The sequence below is a fragment of the Lonchura striata genome, chromosome 6 (genome assembly GCF_046129695.1).
Source record: "Lonchura striata isolate bLonStr1 chromosome 6, bLonStr1.mat, whole genome shotgun sequence".
NCBI classification, from domain to species: Eukaryota; Metazoa; Chordata; class Aves; order Passeriformes; family Estrildidae; genus Lonchura; species Lonchura striata.
In genome coordinates, this window is record NC_134608.1 from 65,846,781 (window position 1) to 65,865,654 (window position 18,874).

The 18,874-nt window shown below is 53.5% G+C and overlaps 1 protein-coding gene across 1 annotated transcript in view; it reads right to left on the minus strand.

Moving 5' to 3' along the window:
- The window catches only part of LOC144246558 (uncharacterized), a gene marked incomplete at its 5' end in the record, with an annotated part of 597,045 nt that overhangs the window by 12,941 nt on the left and 565,230 nt on the right, over positions 1–18,874 (minus strand).

Sequence of the window (18,874 nt, forward strand, 5' to 3'; positions counted from 1 at the left end):
AAAGATGTCCTTGGTTTCAAGGGGCCCCTCAGTGTCACAATGTCCCTTTGTTGCACCAGGCCCTGCACTGTCACACTGGTCTCCTTGGTTCCATGGCCCCAAAATGTGACAATAGACTCCTTGGTTCCATGGGGCTCCACAGTTTCACAATGTTCTCCTTGGTGCCGCAGTTTCACAGTGGCCCCTTGGTCCCATTGGGCCCCAGGGTGTCACAAAGGCCCCTTGGTCACATGAGGTCCCACACTGTCACAGTGCTCTCTGTGCTTCCACAAGTCCCCTCAGTGTCACAATGGATTCCTTGTTTCCACGAGGCCACACAGTGTCACAAGGGCCTTCCAGATTCCCTGAGGCCCCAGAGTGTCACAGTGGCCCCTTGGTTACACAAGGTCTTGCAGTGTCACAGTGTCCCCTTGGTTCCATGAGGCCCCGCAGTGTCAGAACAGCCCCTTGGTTCCCCTGGGTCCTGGACTCTCCCAATGCTCTCCTTGGTTTGGCAGTGTCACAGTGGTGAAACCACTCGGTCACACGAGGCCCCGCAGTGTCACCATGGCCTCTGTGGTTCCACCAGGACCCAGTGTCACTGGGACTCCCTGGTTCCATTTGGCCCCAGAGCACCACAATGGAGCCCTGTTTCTATGGGGCTGCACAGTGTCACCATGGTCCTCTTAGTTCCACGAGGCCCTGCAGTGTCACAATGGCCCCAGAGTGTCCCAATCATCACAGAATGACAGAATCAAATAGGCTGGAAAAGACCTTTGGGATCATCAAGTCCAACCAATGCCCTAATACTTGTCACCCAGACCATGCCACTGAGTGCCACTGGAGAGGGACAGTGACTCTGCCACCTCCCCCCTGGCCTGCCCATTCCAATGCCCACTCACCCTTTCTGTGAAGAACTTCTTCCTGGTGTCCAGACTAAACCTCCCCTGGTGCAGCTGGAGGCTCTGTCTTCTTGTCCTGCCCTCCAGCAGATCCACACTCACACCCAGCTTGGTGTCACCTGCAAATTTGGGGATGGTGGGCTCGATCCCCTCACCCAGATCATCGGTGAGGATGTTAAACAGGACTGGGCCCAACACAGATCCCTGGGGACAGCACCAGGGACTGGACACCAGCTGGGTGCAGCACCATCCCCACCCCTCTCTGGGCCCAGCTCCAGCCAGCTCTTCCATCTCCCAGCCAGGAGGGAACCTGCCCAAGCCGTGGGCTGCAGCTTTTCCAGGGAATGCTGTCAGAGACAGTGTCCAAGGCTTTGCTGAAGTCCAGATGGACACATCCACAGCCTTTCCCACATCCACAGGTAGGTCACCTGGTTATAAAAGGAGATCAGGTTGCTCAGGCAGGACCTGCCCCTCTTAAATCCATGCTGGCTGGCTCTGACCCCTTGGCCATCCTGTGGGTGCCCTGTGGTGGCTCTCAAGGTGATCTGTTCCATAACCTTGCCGGGCACCGAGGTCAGGCTGACAGGCCTGGAGCTCCCCAGATCCTCCTTCCAGCCCTTCCTGGGGATGGGCTCCCACTGGCACCTCCAGTGCTCTGGGACCTCCCTGGTGAGCCAGGACTGATGGTAAATGATGGGGAGCAGCTTGGGGAGCTCATCCCCCAGCTCCCTCATCCCCCTAGTATGGATCCCATCTCATCCCATCCACCTGTGAGCATCTGAGTGGCTCAGCAAGTCACCAGCTGCTTCCTCCTGGATTACTGGGGGATGTTCTGCTCCCTGTGCCCATCTACCAGCTCAGAACTCTTGTCCTGAGGACAACCTGTCCTAATATTGAAAATTGAGATAAACAAGGTGTTAACTAGCTTAGCCTTTTCCTTATCTTTAGTTACTCTATTCTCCACTGCATCCAATAAAGGGTAGAGGTTCTCCTTATCGCACATTTTCCTGTAAATTTTCTATAAAAACATTTTTTATTCTGTTTTCAGTAGCTTCCAGGTTTAATGTAAATTGAGCTTTCACCTCTCAACTTCTCTTTCTGAATGACCTAACAACATCCTTAAACACTTCCTGAGTTGCTGGTCCTTTTTTCCCTTGAGTTCCCACAAAGGCTTCATGGGCAATCAGGACAGTCATTTTCCTCACCAGCTCATCTTTTGCCACACTGGGACAGGCTGCTCCTTACCCCTTAATATTACTTTCCTGAAATGTGTCCATCCTCGCTGGACCCCTTTGTTTTTAAGGGCTGTTTTCCTTGAAAAAATCAGTACCTGATTCACTACTCCCCAAATCAGCATCCTAAACAGACTAAAGACTGTCCTTTCTAATTACAGTGTGGAAATTTCATTGCTGCCCCTCCTTCTTTCACAGATCATTGAAAACTTGATTATTTCATGGTCACTGTATCCCAGGCAGCCTCCGACCCCCACATCTGCCACCAGCCCTTCTCTGTTTGTGAACAGCAGGAGACAGAGCTTTCCTTGGGAGTGGGAGTGTTACCAAAAATTCAGTAAAACAGAAAACTCCTTAACACCAGTGCAGCATTAAGAAGCAGCAGCCTTTATTCAGCTGGGTGCATGGGGGATAGCTCCTCCCAAAGCCGAGCATGCTGAGTACAGGAAAGTTTCTGTTCATATTCTGTACTTTGCACACATATTCATTGATAGTCCTGGACTAAAAACACATCTGATAATAATTTCCCCAGAATCATTAACATAGTTCCCCTCCCCTTTACCCATGCGTTCTTCTGTCCTGGGGGTCTCTCTGGTGGTCACTTGTGGTCGGGGGCCCCAATGTTCCTGTGGGCCAGGCTGAGCTGGCAGGACACTGAGGCTGGTGAACTTCCAGTTCCCCTCCTCCCACAGTGGGCATTGTGTGGTTTCCATAGGCCTGAGGTTTTGGAGAACAAGCTCCAGGTGTCAGCTCACCTGGTGAAGTCAATTTATCATCTGATGACATGAGGTCACAGAGTAACATCCCAGAGGGGCTTATGTGAGGTCACTGAGCATCTCTAGCATAATAGACTATCTCTGTGACATCACAGAGAAGGCTGTGACATCAGAGAGGGGCTGTGTGACCTCCCAGGAGGGCTGTGTGAAGTCACTGGGTTGGTCACTCCGCCCCAGCTCCCCCGCACAGTTTCTCCCAACACGTCCAATTCTGTTCATGCCCAGCAGGGTCCCTGTCCTTGCCCCCTCTGGGATGGGCCCTGGGCCTGGAGCAGCTCTGGAGGGCCCCAGGGCCGGGGCTCTTGTGCTGGCCTGGGCAGATGGGATGGCAGGAGGGGCTGCAGAGCTCTCAGCACCTCAGGCAGAGGGGAGCAGGGCAGCCAGGGAGCTCCTTTGGCCTTGGCCAAGCCCCTTCCCCCATGGTGGGGCTGAGTCCTGGCTGAGCTGCAGCTGCTGCTGTGCCCTTGGCAGGGGCTGAGGCCGTGGGGCAGTGCCCAGAGCAGCCTGGGCTGAGCAGAGCTGTGGGGCCAGAGCCGGCTGGGCTGTGCTGGGGAGAGGCCCTTGGTGCTGCCCAGAGCTCAGGGCAGCTGGCAGAGCTGGCAGGGAGCTGGGCTGGGCTGGGAGAGCCTGGCACAGGAACCATCAGTGTCCATCTCAGCCTGGCTGAGCGGGCAGGGGCAGGACTCAGCCCAGGCCTTGTGGGGCAGGGCCAGCGCCTGGGCAGGCATTGAAAACAGGCAAGAGCCCGAGAGAGGAGGCTGCTCTGTGCCCTTGGGGCATGGACAGAGCAGAGAGGGGCCCAGGACATTTGTCAGCGCCAGCCTCTGTCTGTGCCAGCCCTGGGCAGCCCTGGCTGCTGAGCCCAGCTCTGCCCTGGGCTGAGTTTGGCTGTGGCCCAGCTCCATCCTCCTGCGGGGCTCAGGGCCTGTTCCCGGCCATGGCCAGCCCTGGCCGCCTCTCTGCTGGCCCCGAGGCCGGCAGAGCCCGGGCAGGGCTGTCTGTGCAGCCCCACAGGTGCCACGGGCTCGGCAGGAGCTGGCAGAGGCTGCCCAGCAGGGAGGCCATGGGGCACAGAGCCCCAAGGCTGCCCAGGGCCCCACGGCACAGGGGCCGTTCCCAGCCGCAATGCTCCTGTCCTGGGCTGGGCTGCACAGGGGCTGTGGCACCATGGCTGGGCCAGCACAGGGCCACCGAGGGGCCACGCAGCCGCTGCCGGGGCTGGCAGCAAGGCCGGGCACAGACAAGGAATTGCTGAGCATGGCCTGCGCTGGCCAGGGCTGCCTGTGCCCAAGGCAGAGCTCAGCTGCCCTTGGGGGCTGCAGGAACACTCAGGAGCCCAAAGAGCCTCCATGGCTCTGCTGGAGACCAAGGCTGGAGCAGGGAAATGCATGGCTGCTGTGCCATGGGGAGGGCATGGAATTCCAGCACACACCTCAGCTCTCTGATGGTCCTGGCACCGTGCTGGGCCCTGTTCCAGACTGGAGCAGAGCAGATGTTGATGGCACAGGAGCCCTGCGGGGCTGGCAGGGACCTGCAGCTTGCAAGGTGCTCTGCTCTCCCTCAGCTCCTCTCTGAGAGATCCAGTCCCAGCTCAGCACCTCAGGGCACAAGTGGCACTGCCTGTTCATGGGCACACAGCTGATGTCTGCCTGGAAAGGGGCACAGGTTTTAATACTTGTACATTTCATGTTTTACAAGGACATTTCTATTATCTGGGTCACATCACTGATTTTAAAGGAAGACCAAAGTTTTCCCTTCAGGAACAAAAATTTTGTGGAAGCGTGCTGATGAGTGAATGAACAGAAATACTGAACTACCTGTCTACTTGAGTCACCAATATTTTGTTTATTACATCATCTCCCTCTTCCTTCAGGTGTTTCCCATTCTCCTTTTAAAATGGCCATGTCTAAGGACATCTCTTCACTGGATCAGCTGGATCTATGTACTTCCTGTTACTCCCAGAATTCTTCCTCTAGGTGCTCTCTGGTCATTAGAGGGCCTCTCAACAGATTGGTTACATGCTGTGTGCTTGAAAATTTCTTTCCAAAGTTCAAATAAATATCACATCAGTCAACATTTTACTTAGATTTATATCTATCACAGAATTACATTTTCTTATATCTCTGTCTAAAACTGTTCCTGTACAGAAATCCCTTGGGAATGGGGACATGTCAGATGCTGAGACATCAGAGAGAGCTGAGGGAAGAGATGTGATGGTTATTAAACTGTTCAAATATTCAACTTATGTTTGTTGGCAAGAAACTTTTCTGTGCCTGAGTGTCACCATCCTTGAGCACAAAGGACACAAACCTGATGAGTTGTGGTTCCCACTGCAGGGGCTGCACTTGGACCTTGGCTCTGCACAGGAGAGCTCTTCATCCACTTTCCCTCTTTTCCTCCCTCTGGGCATGGGTGCAGCTCCTGCCTTCAGCCTGTGACTCGTGTGTGCAAAGAGCAAATCTGGGCAGAATCGGGGCAGGGAGGGTTTGGGGGGATTTTGGGATCTGTGCTGGGCACAGAAGGTGTTTTCCATTGCTCTGAGACTGTCTGCTGTGCACAGTGGATTTAATATCCAGCCAAGGAATGACTTTTGCATTTGATGGAGCTGTGCCTTCCCTTGGCTTTGTTGGCTGGCAAGAAATGAACATCCCTCTGTGTCTGGGTCAGCTCCTTCTCCAAGGAAAGCAGGTGGGAGTTGGAGCCCAGGAGCTGAAACCTGCAGGTGCAGCCTGGGCTGGAGGGAGCTCAGATTTGCACAAGGCTGCTCTGAGTGCCAGGGCTTGGATGGGGGAAATGGTGGGGTGGGGGTAGGGACAGAGTCTGATGGATTGTCAGCCATGAAGGGTCTTGATTTTCATATCTGTTCAAACTGTATGAGGAGGTATTTGGATTTAGTGTCAACTGGAGATTGCACTTATCAATGTATTAACAGAAAAAAATCTAATCGGGACCTAAAAAATGGTTTCTCACTCCCTGTTTAAGTAAAATACATAAATTTCAACTACATTAATGGAATCCGCCTAACCAACCACAAAGGATTATAAAACTTAAATCAAATTATTCCCAGAGGCTTGGCTTGTTAAGGTGTTCTGAATGTTAATGAGCCCTGGGGCACTGAATTCCGGAACTGAAGAGCTGAAGGCTGAAGAAGCCTCTGGAGCTGTAAAATTCAGCAGCAGCCTCCAAGTTGCTGAGGATGTCAGCAGCCCCCACTGAGGCCATCCCTGCCCAGAGACCCTGGGGCAATGGGCAGACAAGGAGAGCGTCCCTGGGGCTGGGGCAGCAGAACTCAGAGGCACCAGCGGCTCCAGCTGGGAAATGGAGTGTGGGATGGGGCTGTGAAAGCCCTGCCTGGGCTGTGCCAAGCAGGACAGTCAAGCCCTGACCCCCATCCACTAAAAAACTCTCTCAAGGTGACATTCAAAAGGAATGACAACTATTTATGTCCTCTGAGTTGGATGGACTGGAGCAATACTATCAAGAGTTTCTCAGGAGCTCTAAACAACAAAACAGCCTTTACTGGGAACTTTAGGAAATCAGAGAAACTTTGGCAAATGGTTTAATATGACAGTCAATCAAAAGAAAACAATTCTCTAAGCACTAACTTGTCCCACTCAACTTCACAAACTATAAGCCATTTATTTTATGTTACTCAAATTTGGCAAGGGGACAGAAATAGAAGAAGTAAACAAAAAAGAGATAAAAAAGATACAGAGAAGCACACACTCAGCTCCCAGCTCCTGGATTCTAACAATGTTCAGACAGAAATTCCAAGAGGAGGTTGGGTCAAGATGTGTGCTTGCCTTGTGGTCAGCCATCAATACCCCTTGGTCTTCCTGGGCCCTTCTCCCAGGTGGGACTTGGGGTCATTTGGTCACTCAGGAGCTGGGCTGGGGCTCCAGAGGTGGCTGTGGAGCATTGCCTGTGCTGTGACAGGGACTGGCAGACACTGCTGGGCTGGGATAGAGGCTCTGGGGGGATTTGAGTTCCAGCGCAGGGCAGGGCTGGCCTTCCAGGGCAGGGCAAGACTGGACCTGCCCCTTCTCCCCACACACAAAATGTTTCCAGCCAACAGTCTCCTCTAGTTCTGTAACAGCAGGCATTGTTGGAGGTGAGCCACGAATTTGGCCATGGGTGCCTGGAGGACAGTTCTTTTCCATGGGAAGGAAAGCACAGAGCCCTAGTGTTTGGAAGGCAGGTGAGAGCCTCACTAGGCCAAGGCCAGCCAGAATTGTCAGGAATGGCAGATTTTGCCTGGGAGCTGTCTTTGGAGATAGGGAACTTTGGAGGTGGAAGCCTGTCTCATTCATGGGCACCTTGAGAAGCGGAACAGTTCTTCCCCGGAAGAAAGAAAAGCACAGATCCGCCCCAGATGCAAAGTGACCTTCATGAAACCATTGCCAAATAGACCTGTCCAGACAATATTCCTATGGGAACAATCCCTGGATATAAGGAATTTTGGAAGTGAAATCCCGGTTTTGTCCATGGGTCCTTGGAGGATGAGAGTTCTTTTCCATAGGAAGGAAAACATGGAGTCCCATAGTTTTATTAGCATAAAGAGACCCTCAACATGCTCAGGTCAGCTGGACCAGTCAGGTGGCCCCTGGGAGGCCAAGCCAGGCCTGTTCCATGTTCCCTTGGTTTTATGGGGCTCTGCAGTGCCATAATGGTGCCTTGACTCCATAGGGTCCAGCAGTGTCACAATGGCCCCTGGGTTCCAGAATGCCCTTCAGTGTCACAATTGTCTCCATGGTTCTACAGGACTCACAATGACACGGGACTCCTTTGTTCCATGAGGCCACAATGTCACAATGGACCTTTGGACCCTGCGGGTTTGCGATGTCACAATGGTCTCCTTTGGCTCCACAGGGTCACAATGGAACACTGATGACACGAGGCCCTGCAGTGTCACAATGGACCTTTGGTTCCCTGCAGCCCTGCAGTGCCACAAAGGCCTCTTGGTTTCACGAGGCCCCACAGTGTCACAATGGTCCTCTTGGTTCTGTGGGGACCTCCAGGATCACAATGGTCTCACTGGTGCCATGAGGCCTCACAGTGTCACAATGCTTTGCTTATTCCATGGGGCCTCATAGTGTCACAATGGTCTCCATGATCCCATGAGTCACCTCAGTGTCACAATGGTCTCCTTGGTTCCATGGTGCCCCACAGAGTCACAATGACCCCTTGGTTCTATGAGGCTGTGAAGTCTCTTAATGGTGTCTCCATGATTCCATGAGGCCTTCCAATGTCACAATGGACCTTTGGCTCCCTGGGGCCTCACAGTGTCACAATGGCTCCTTGGTCCCATGACACCCCAAAATGTCATAATGGTCTCCACAGCTCCCAGAGGCCCTGTGGTATCACAATGGATCCTTGGTTTGATGGGGCATCTCAGTGTCGCAATGATCCTGACATTCCATGGTGCCACACAGTGTCACAATGGTCCCTTGGTCCCAGAGGCCCCACAGTGTCACAATGGTCCCTTGGTTCCATGGTGCCCCACAGTGTCACAATGGTCCCTTTGTCCCACAGGCCCCACAGTGTCACAATGGTCCCTGGGTCTCACAGGTCCCACAGTGTCACAATGGTCCCTTGGTTCCATGGTACCCCACAGTGTTACAATGGTCCCTGGGTCTCACAGGTCCCACAGTGTCACAATGGTCCCTTGGTCCCACAGGCCCCACAGTGTCACAATGGTCCCTTGGTTCCATGGTTCCTGTGCTGGCGCATTCCCCCCTCCCCTTCTCAGGCCGCCCTGCCAGATGAGAAATGCTCGCTGGCCTCGGCCTTGGCCAGCAGCCCCTGGGCTCAGCTCCTCTGGAGCTCAGCACAAACACGCTCTGCTCCAGGCACTGCTGCTGCCCAGCCAGCTCCTGGCTGCTTTAGGAGCAGCCTTGGGAACTGTTTGTGTTCCCTCGGTGGCACAACATCCCTGTTCTCACCCTGCCAAAGAAAGCTGCTGATGCCAAGTGCGGCCAGGATGAAACATGGCTGGGACTGCAGCCCGTCTCTTGGAGCCCTACAAACAGCGCTCCAAAAGGAGCCCTTGGAGCTCTCCTGGGCCAGCGACTCCCTCTGAGTGGGGCCTCTCCGAGCCGGGAACTCTCCCGTTTGCTGCACTCGGGGATCCCCAACAACGAGGGAGCCTGGGCCGATCCCCCCACTCCTCCAGGCTCAACCTTTCCCTGCTGGGGAGATGCCAAAGTATCCCCAGGGAACATTTCCCTGCCCTCAGGGGAATTTATCACAGGTGCCCTGCACTGACTCTCTGTGTCTGTGTGCACACAGGAGTGCCTGTGCTGGGGAAATGTGGCAGAAATGCTGCTCCATGAGGGCTCTGAGTGCCTTGAATGGCTGAGCCAGTCAGGCCTGTAAGTGAGGTTAAATTACGAGGTCTAAGTTAAATGCTTCTAAGAGTTTTTGTTTTGCTAAGTTGTTATGTTTAATATAAGTTATAGGTTGAGTTAAATACTGTTAAAATGCTAAGTTGTAGGTTATATGTTAGGTTAAATACTGTTAAGCTCTTCTCTTTTGCTAAATTGTGACTGTGAAACTATCATTTAAGATTTAGATGTAAGTTAAGTCCTGTTAAGGTGGAGCTCTGTTAAGCTTCTCGGCCATATTCCTTTTATCCTTGCTCTCACTGCCCTTTTGTCACACACACACACACACAGACACAGTTCTCGGTACATTTCTGGTTTGATTGCCTGGATTTTATTTGGTTTTGTTGTTGCTTTGTTTCCTTGCTGTGCCTGAAGTGTCCAGTCAGGAGCAGAGTGACTCTTGCCAAGGAACTTTGTGCTGCTGTCACTTTAATATTAAATCTGTTTTTTCCTGGGGTTTTTTTCAGTGCTCCCAAGCCCTTGTTGGTGACAGGGTGAAGGAGCCCTGGCCCAGGCTCTGGCCCTGGGGGACACGGGGATGCTGCCGGGGGGTCCCTGTCCCCTGTCCCACCCCCACAGCCCCGGCCCCCATCCCTGGGTCAGGCTCTGGGGTCAATCTCATGGAACATCCTCTGGGGGAGGCTGCGGCACCGGGGATGGGGGGACCCGGGGCGACAGGGGACCCCACTGTGCACGAGCAGCGTTGGACTTGTCTGGGGGAACTGGGAGGGGACTGGGACAGAGTGACCTCCCCAGTGACCTCACACAGCCCCTGTGATGTCACACAGCCCCTGTGATGTCACACAGCCATCTCTGTGATGTCACACAAACTCCTGTGATGTCACAAAGCCATTGTGATGTCACACATCCCCTGTGATGTCACACAGCCTCCTGTGATGACAAACACCCCCTGTGATGTCCCAGATCCAACTCTATGATAACACCCCACGATGCCATTCAGCAATGCTGTGATATCAGAGAAGACTGTGATGTCACAAAGTCACTCTCTGAAGTCACAGTCTGTTCTGTGATATCACAGCCTGCTCTATTGTGGAGTTGCATTATTTGTATGTTTTATTATCCCTGTGTTATGTATTGGTTTATTCCTTTGTAGCCCCATGTACAACTTGGTTTATCCCCAGTTTTCCCACCTTGTCCTCCCTTCCCGCCTTTCCAGTATCTATTCATCACCCTGGAAGAGGCACAGTCCTTCCCTTTACCCCTCCCTGGTGCCTTGTCTGTCACTCGGTGTCCCTTCCCATCCATCCAGAAGCTTCCACCTTGGGCACCGGGTGATTGGGCAAGGGCCTGAGGCCCCTCTCATATCCTTCCCCCATTGGACCACGTTATATCACCCCATCCTGGGGCCACTCCTTACCCCTATCCCCATTGGTTACCGGTCTTCCCCTCCCTTACAGTTTATAAGCCGGTGCAAGCACCTTGTGCTCGTTCCTGTTGGCAGGCACCGTTCTGGAATATTTGGCCCCGTTGGGCTACAATAAACTTGGACTTATCCCCCAACAGGATCCGCTCTTCATTTACCACCGCGAGGCGTGCCAGCGCTACCCGGGACCCACAAAGGCACTCTCCAAAGCCCAGCTGGGAGCAGCGGAGGGTGCCTCAATCGCCCGCCCTCGCCCCAGGAGGAGAGCTAGCCGGGGCTGAGAGAAAAGGGAACTGGGGCGGGAGCGCGGCAGCTGGCGCCCAACGTGGGGCCCTTTCCGTGGCGTTGGACCCCTCGTCTGAGGATTTTTAGGGTCGCGCAGACCTGAAGACTCGTCCTCCTGGCCGTCAGCTACCCTGGCGGGAGCAGACCCACATTTTAGTGGGTGGCGCTCCCGGGGACAAGACCGGCAGCTCCGGAACGCACCTCTGGAGTCGGTCCTCTCGTGGTGAGGTTTTACGATTGGGCTTTTCATTTCTTCCCTACCATCCCGGACCCCCCGGTTGGTATAGGGGTCCCTGGCGCTTTCCCTGTCCTTTTTGGTTGGGGGTTTGTCCCTTTTTGGTGGGTTTCTTTCTCCCTGGGGTTCGGGGAAAAGATCCCTGTTTTTGGTGCTCCCTGGCGAGCTTCCGGTGCTTCCCTTCCCAGGCGGGAAGCTATAAGGACTTGGGAAAGAGCGGGTGGGGCAGTCTTCTGTTTTTCGTTTTCATTTCCCCAATCGTAAACTTTGCGGCACCTTTTAACATCAGACAGCATGGGTGCAAGGCTGTCAGTGCCGCAGAAGAGCGTCTATTCCCAGGTTGTGGGTATCCTTTTAGCAGGGGTATAAAGGTTAAAAAATCACAAGTTAAACGGTTTGTCCGGTGGCTGTCGCAAACCTTCCCAGACATTTCGGCAGCTAAATTATACCAAGTGCCCTTTTGGGACCAGGTAGGGAGAGAGATCCTGCGGCAGTCAGATCTCTCTCTCTCCAAATTCACCCATTTGGCTCTCCAAATTCAGGATATTATTAAAAATCATTACGAAAGTCTGCCACAGCCAGCCGCAAACAAACTGATCCCCAGTTCGGCTGTTAGTTCGAATAACCCTACTCCACTTCCCTCTCCCTCTCTCCCGAAGTCGGGTATTCTCAGACAGGCATCCCGGCGTTGCCCGCAGGCAGATTCTGGCCCCTCTGAGAATATCGTTGACTCCCCGCAGGATGGTGCAGGCACTGTCTCTGCTTCTACCTGTTCCCCTTCTTCCCCGCGCTGTACAGCCCCGTCCCGTGGAAACTCTGTTCGTTTTAAATTGTCCCAGACCCCCGAAGATCCCTCATCCCCCATCCACCATCCCCAAACCCCACAAAATGGCTTCCCTTCTTCCCCGTTCCCCAGGACACAAGATGGTGGAGACAGCATGGCTTTTCCTGCCACTTGTGCTTGTTCTTCCCACAATCCCTATCCTCCCTCTTCCCAAAACCCCTTCTGGCAGATCAATCCCTTCTGCTCCCAAGACTTCTCCGCCCACCTCTCTCCTCCACCCCCTGCAGACTCCTCCTCCTTGAATTATTCAACACCCCACCCCTCAGCTCCACCCCCGGGGAGGGGAGTCCCCACCATACCACTCCCCCTGCTCCAGACCACACCTCGTCCCCTGGTTCCCACGACCCCACTTCCAGTTCCCACGCTTTCGGTTCCGGGGGGGGGAAGCGTGGGAACCCCGATCCACCCCAATCCCTACCTGCCTTCTCGGCCGCACCTGTCACCTGTACCCCGCGGCGGGGGGGTAGGCCCCTTGCACAGTGGTCCCCCATCCCCCAGCAGACCATCAAGGAGCTCTGCAAGGCCCAGAAGGAGTTTGGGAGGGAAAGTGAATATTTTAGAGGCTTACTGAAGGCAACCCTCTCCTCCAAAGAATATGTCCCCGCGGACATTCGGACTCTCTTCTCCTGCCTTATCACCCACGGAGAATTTTTAATCTGGGAATCCGAATGGAAGCGGGAGATCAGGGAGGTGTTGCCTGACCTCTGGGCCAATGCAGATAGCTCTACGGATGAAGATGGGGCAATAATATCCGTAGACCACTTGTGCGGGGAGGGGGATTGGAAAATGGGGACCAAGCAGGCAGAAAAAATACCTTGAGAGGCGCTGCAGGTCGGCACCAGGGCGGCAGAGAAGGCGTTTTTTAAGTTAAGACCCAGTGGTACGGTTATTAACTTCTTGTCCCTAAAGCAGGAACCCCTAGAACCTTTTGTCGCGTTCGTGGATCGCTTGCACCACGCGATGGAGGCTCAGGTCCCGGATGAAAAACTGAGAGAGGGGATGCTTGCTATGGTAGCAAGGCAGAATGCAAACGATGCTTGCAGGCAAGCAATCCTCAGTCTGCCCCTGGACCCTGAGCCTACCCTTCAAAGCATGCTGCAGGTCTGTGCAAGGAAGGTGACGGTTCCTGCTAGGGACATTCCAAGGACTCCTAAACCACCAACAAAGAGAGTGGCTTTTGCTGCAGCCACGACGCCGTCAACCACCCCTTCTACGGACCACCGCCCCACAGGAGCACCCCCGAGGGGACAACAACAACACCAGGCCTGCAATTTATGTAGGCAAAAAGGACATTTGGCTTCCCAATGCCCGCTGAGGGACGAGTTTTTTAAGTTTAAGCAGCAGCGACAAGGGAGGAGTGCCCCTGACTCGGGGGGAAAACAAAAAAACTGAGTCATCAGCGCAGTCCCTCCCTGCGCGAGGACATAAATATGGTGGGCTTCATAACATCAGAGGAGGGGAGGGACGACTACCATCAATGCCCACCTGAGGACATTTCACTGGACTTGACACACCGGACTATGGCTGACGAACCAACCTATATGAGGGAGGATGTGGATTTCATTCCCACTGCCTGGCTGGGTCGAGGCCCGAACCAGCCCAAGCCGGTACTTAACACCCCATCTGATTTCTCCCCATATAGGTTGGCCCTGACTGAGGCTCTGCATTTGAAGGACAGCGACTGGCACTTCATCGCCGTCGACACAGAGGACCCAGGAACCTGGAGGAACCTCCACAGTAAGTATATCGTTCTTGGGGACACAAAAGTCACGCCTCTCGAAGTCACTATTGCACCATCCCTAACATCTAGGAACACCAAGCAATTAGTGGTGTGGCTGCACTGCTCCCATCCTCCGGTCTTCCTTCCCAAGGGCCAAATCATCGCCCAGGCCATTCCAGCATCTGGGCCTCTGGCACACCCTGAGGATCTATGGAAGAAAACAGCAAAGAAGAGCTACCAGGTGTGCCAGGCCCAAGTCATAGGGAAGGAAAGACCAAAGCTCTCCTGCTATATGCGGAAGGATGGGGAGTACAAACACCTAAGTGGTCTCCTGGACACAGGGGCAGACGTGACGGTCATCCCCGCACGGGATTGGCCATCACGCTGGGAGCTGCAAAACGTGGTGGGAAAAATTCAAGGTGTAGGGGGTTCTCAAGTGGCAAAACAGTCAAAAAACATCGTAAAATTTGAGGGGCCGAACGAGCAATCGGCTTATTTACGCCCGTTCGTATTAGACTATACGGAACCCCTGTGGGGGAGAGACCTGATGGCCCAGTGGGGGGTCACAATTGACATCCCGACCCCTCAGGTTTATCGGGCAGCGGTCACTGAGGAGCGTCCTACCCGGAAACTTAACTGGCTCACAGATACACCAGTGTGGGTAGAGCAGTGGCCACTCAATAAACAGAAATTAAAAGCGCTCCGAGAGCTCGTGAAGGAGCAACTCGCCAAAGGGAATATCCAGGAAACAACATCCCCCTGGAATTCCCCCGTCTTTGTCCTGAAAAAACCTGGCAAAGACGAGTGGCGCCTCCTCCACGACCTCCGTGCCATCAACAATGTAATCGAAGACATGGGTCCTCTCCAGCCAGGGATGCCGTCCCCTACGATGTTACCAGAAAATTGGGAATTGGCTGTGATTGATATCAAGAATTGCTTTTTCCAAATGCCCCTACACCCTGATGACGCGCCACGGTTCGCCTTCTCGGTTCCTTCCATCAACCGAGAAGCCCCAATGGAGAGATACCACTGGAAATGTCTTCCCCAAGGCATAAAAACCAGCCCAATCATCTGCCAGTGGTACGTCTCTTCATTGCTGTCCCCTGTGCGTGCAGCCACCGAGGGCGTGATCATCCAGCATTACATGGATGATATCCTTATTTGTGCCCCCAACAGCGATCTACTTACACACGCGCTTGAACTGACAAACAGTGCGTTGGTTGCTGTAGGGTTCGAGCTGCGAGAAGATAAGATTCAAAGGATGCCACCTTGGAAGTACCTGGGTTTGGAGATAAACAAGCGGACCATTGTTCCGCAGAAATTGGCAATAAAAAATTCAATTCAGACTCTATCCAACGTTCAGCAGCTGTGTGGGTCTTTAAACTGGGTGAGACCCTGGCTAGGTATTAACAACGAAGACCTAGCCCCTCTTTTCAATTTATTGAAAGGGGGGGAAGAGCCTAGTTCTCCCAGGGAACTCACTCCGGAGGCCAAAGCTGCTTTGCAGAAGGTTCAGGAGGCAATGTCTGCCAGGCAGGCCCACAGGTACGATCCGGGCCTGCCCTTCCGATTCATCATATTGGGCAGACTGCCACACCTCCACGGAGTCATCTTCCAGTGGGCAGACACCCTAGGAAAGGGCAAGGATCAGGACAAAAGGGACCCACTCTCCATCATAGAGTGGGTATTCCTGAGTCATTCACGATCCAAAAAGATGACACGGCCACAAGAGCTGGTGGCAGAACTAATCCGCAAGGCAAGAACGCGGATTCGGGAGCTGGCGGGGTGTGACTTTGATCGCATCCACATTCCTTTGAAATTGGAATCAGGCCAATTCACAAAGGCAATGTTGGAACACCTGCTGCAAGAGAATGAATCATTGCAGTTTGCACTGGACAGCTACACCGGGAAAATTTCTGTTTTGAGACCGGCCCACAAAATTTTCAATTCGGAAATCCAATTAACTCTGTCAATGAAACAGATTCAGAGCAAAAAACCCTTAAAGGCTCTAACAGTTTTTACAGACGCGTCCGGAAGGTCCCACAAGTCAGTAGTGACTTGGAAAGATCCTCAAACTCAGCAGTGGGAGGCAGATGTTGTTGAGGTAGAGGGATCCCCTCAAGTAGCTGAGTTGGCCGCAGTCGTTAGAGCTTTTGAGCAGTTCTCTGAACCTTTTAATTTGGTAACCGATTCGGCCTATGTAGCAGGTGTAGTGTCTAGAGCACAGGATGCAATCCTGCAAGGTGTCTCCAACGATGCCCTTAACAGGTTGCTCTCTAAGCTGATAAGGCTAGTCTCCCACCGAGAGCAACCGTTTTATGTGATGCATATCAGGTCACACACCGACCTGCCGGGGTTCTTGGCCGAGGGCAATCGGCGTGCCGATTCCCTCGCTGCCGCCCCCGCACAGCTGGCGCCGCTCCCGGACAAGTTCCAGCAAGCAAAGATCAGCCACCAGCTTTACCACCAAAATGCGCCTGGTCTGGTCCGGCAGTTCCATCTAACCCGGGACCAGGCCAAGGCCATTGTGGCCACATGCCCGTCCTGTAAGTCGCTCCCACTACCATCAGTGAGCGCAGGGGCTAATCCTAGGGGTCTGAAGTCCTGTGAGGTGTGGCAGATGGACGTTACTCATATCCCCTCCTTCGGGAGGATGAAGTACGTCCATGTCTCCGTGGACACCTTCTCTGGAGCAGTTTTCGCCTCTGCCCACACAGGGGAGAAGGCCAAGGAAGTAGAGAAACACCTGATACAAGCCTTCTTCATGCTGGGCGTTCCCAAAACAGATAAAAACAAACAATGCCCCCAAGTACACGTCCAAAGAATTCGCAGGCTTCCTGCAGCAATGGGGAATAGAACATAAAACTGGCATCGCCTATTCCCCGACAGGTCAAGCCGTAGTAGAGAGGACTCATCAAAGCATCAAAAGGATGCTTAAACAACAACAGTCGTCAGCTAAAAATGAGTCCCCCCAGGTTCAGTTGGCGCGGGCCCTTTTTACCATCAATTTCTTAAACTGTTCCTTCGAGTGCCTCAACCCCCCCATCGCAAGGCACTTTAATTCCTACGAGCAGAGCAAGGTCAGGGAAAAGCCACCAGTTCTCATTCAAAACCCTGAGACCTGGCGGCAGGAAGGACCCTATGACTTGGTCACCTGGGGACGGGGCTACGCTTGCGTATCCACGCCCTCAGGCCTGAGATGGGTCCCTTCCAAATTCGTCAGACCATATGTCCCTAAGACCCAGAAGAGAAAACCGGACAGTCCTCAAGTTGGGTACGCCACCCTCCGACGGCGGAAAAGGTCCCCCTCACCTGATCCCCCCTCTTCCCTCTCTGGCTCCTGGGATTCTCTGTTCCCCTTTGAGTTAGACCTCCCCTACCTCGACTATTAATTTCAGTTGCTTTCTAAAGAAACAGGACTTTTGCTGCTGCTGGGACTCATTGTGTTTATTACAAGCTTTAACATAGTGGTGAACTGAAACCCTTGAACAAAGAAGGGTTTCAAAAAGAAGAATTTCCAGAAAAAGGAAACATCTGGTTTCAAAATGAGCCCAATAACTGTGAAGCCCCCGTTTAAAGACTTACTTTATCCTCTTCACCTTTCTTTCTTTTTAAACAAAAAAAGGAGGAGATGTGGAGTTGCGTTATTTGTATGTTTTATTATCCCTGTATTATGTATTGGTTTATTCCTTTGTACCCCCGTGTGCAACTTGGTTTATCCCCAGTTTTCCCGCCTTGTCCTCCCTTCCCGCCTTCCCAGTATCTATCCATCACCCTGAAAGAGGCATTTTACCCGCCCCGGGTGCCTTGTCTATCACTCGGTGCCCCTTCCCATCCATCCAGAAGCTTCTACTCAGGGCACCGGGTGATTGGGCGAGGACCTGGGGCTCCCCCCATATCTTTCTCCCATTGGACCCCATCATATCCCCCCATCCCGGAGCCACCGCCTATCCCTATCCCCATTGGTCGTTGGATACCCCTCCCTTACAGTTTATAAGCCAGTGCAAGCACCTTGTGCTTGTTCCTGTTGGCTGGCATCGTTCTAGAATATTTGGCCCCATTGGGCTACAATAAACTCGGACTTAACCCCCAGCAGGATCTGCTCTTCATTTACCACCGCGAGGCTTGCTAGCGCTGCCCGAAACCCACAAAGGCACTCTCCAAACCCCAGCTGGGAGCGGTGGAGGGTGCCTCAATCGCCCACTCTCGCCCCAGAGAAGAGCTAGCCGGGGCTGAGACAAAGGGAACCGGGGCGGGAGCGCGGCACTGCTCAGATCTTTTTCTTTATGCTCTTCATTGGAGCAGAGATTTCCATCCTGACCATCATGTGCTACGACTGCTGCGTGTCCATCTGCAAACCCCTGCACTACGGGACCCTCCTGGGCAGCAGAGCTTGTGCCCACATGGCAGCAGCTGCCTGGGCCAGTGCCTTTCTCAATGCTCTCATGCACACAGTCAATACATTTTCCCTGCCCCTGTGCCATAGCAATGCCCTGGACCAATTCTTCTGTGATATCCCACAGATCCTCAAGCTCTCCTGCTCCAATTCACACCTCAGGGAACTTGGGCTTCTTGTGGTTACTAGCAGTTTATTATTTTGTTATTTTGTGTTCATTGTTTTCTCCTATGTACAGATCGTCAGGGCTGTGCTGAGGATCCCCTTTGAGCAGGGACGGCACAAAGCCTTTCCCACCTGCCTCCCTCACCTGGCTGTAGTCTCTCTCTTTGTCAGCACTGCAGAATTTGCTCACCTGAAGCCTGCCCTGATGTCCTCCCCATCCCTGGATCTGGCCCTGTCAGTTCTGCGCGATGAAATCCTGCTCAGCGTGGGCAACTGAGCATTTGAAGGACTTAGTGTCAGGTCAAGGCTTGCTTTCCCTCCCAAAGCCTTCCCTTGGCAGCCTTGGGCAGGGGATACATCCTCCCTCCCTCCTCCTTCCCACAGACCTGCTCGGAACCACTCTGTGGGCACTTTCCATTCTCTGTGTCTGTCCTCACGTGCAGTGCCAACTGGGGTCAGTCCTGGTTCTGTCCTGAGCTCCCAGGAGCTCACAGGCTGAGATGGCAATGCTCAGCCACAGCAGGGCCCTGCCCCGGCCAGCAGCACCCCCACAAGCAGCAGCAGCAGCAGCAG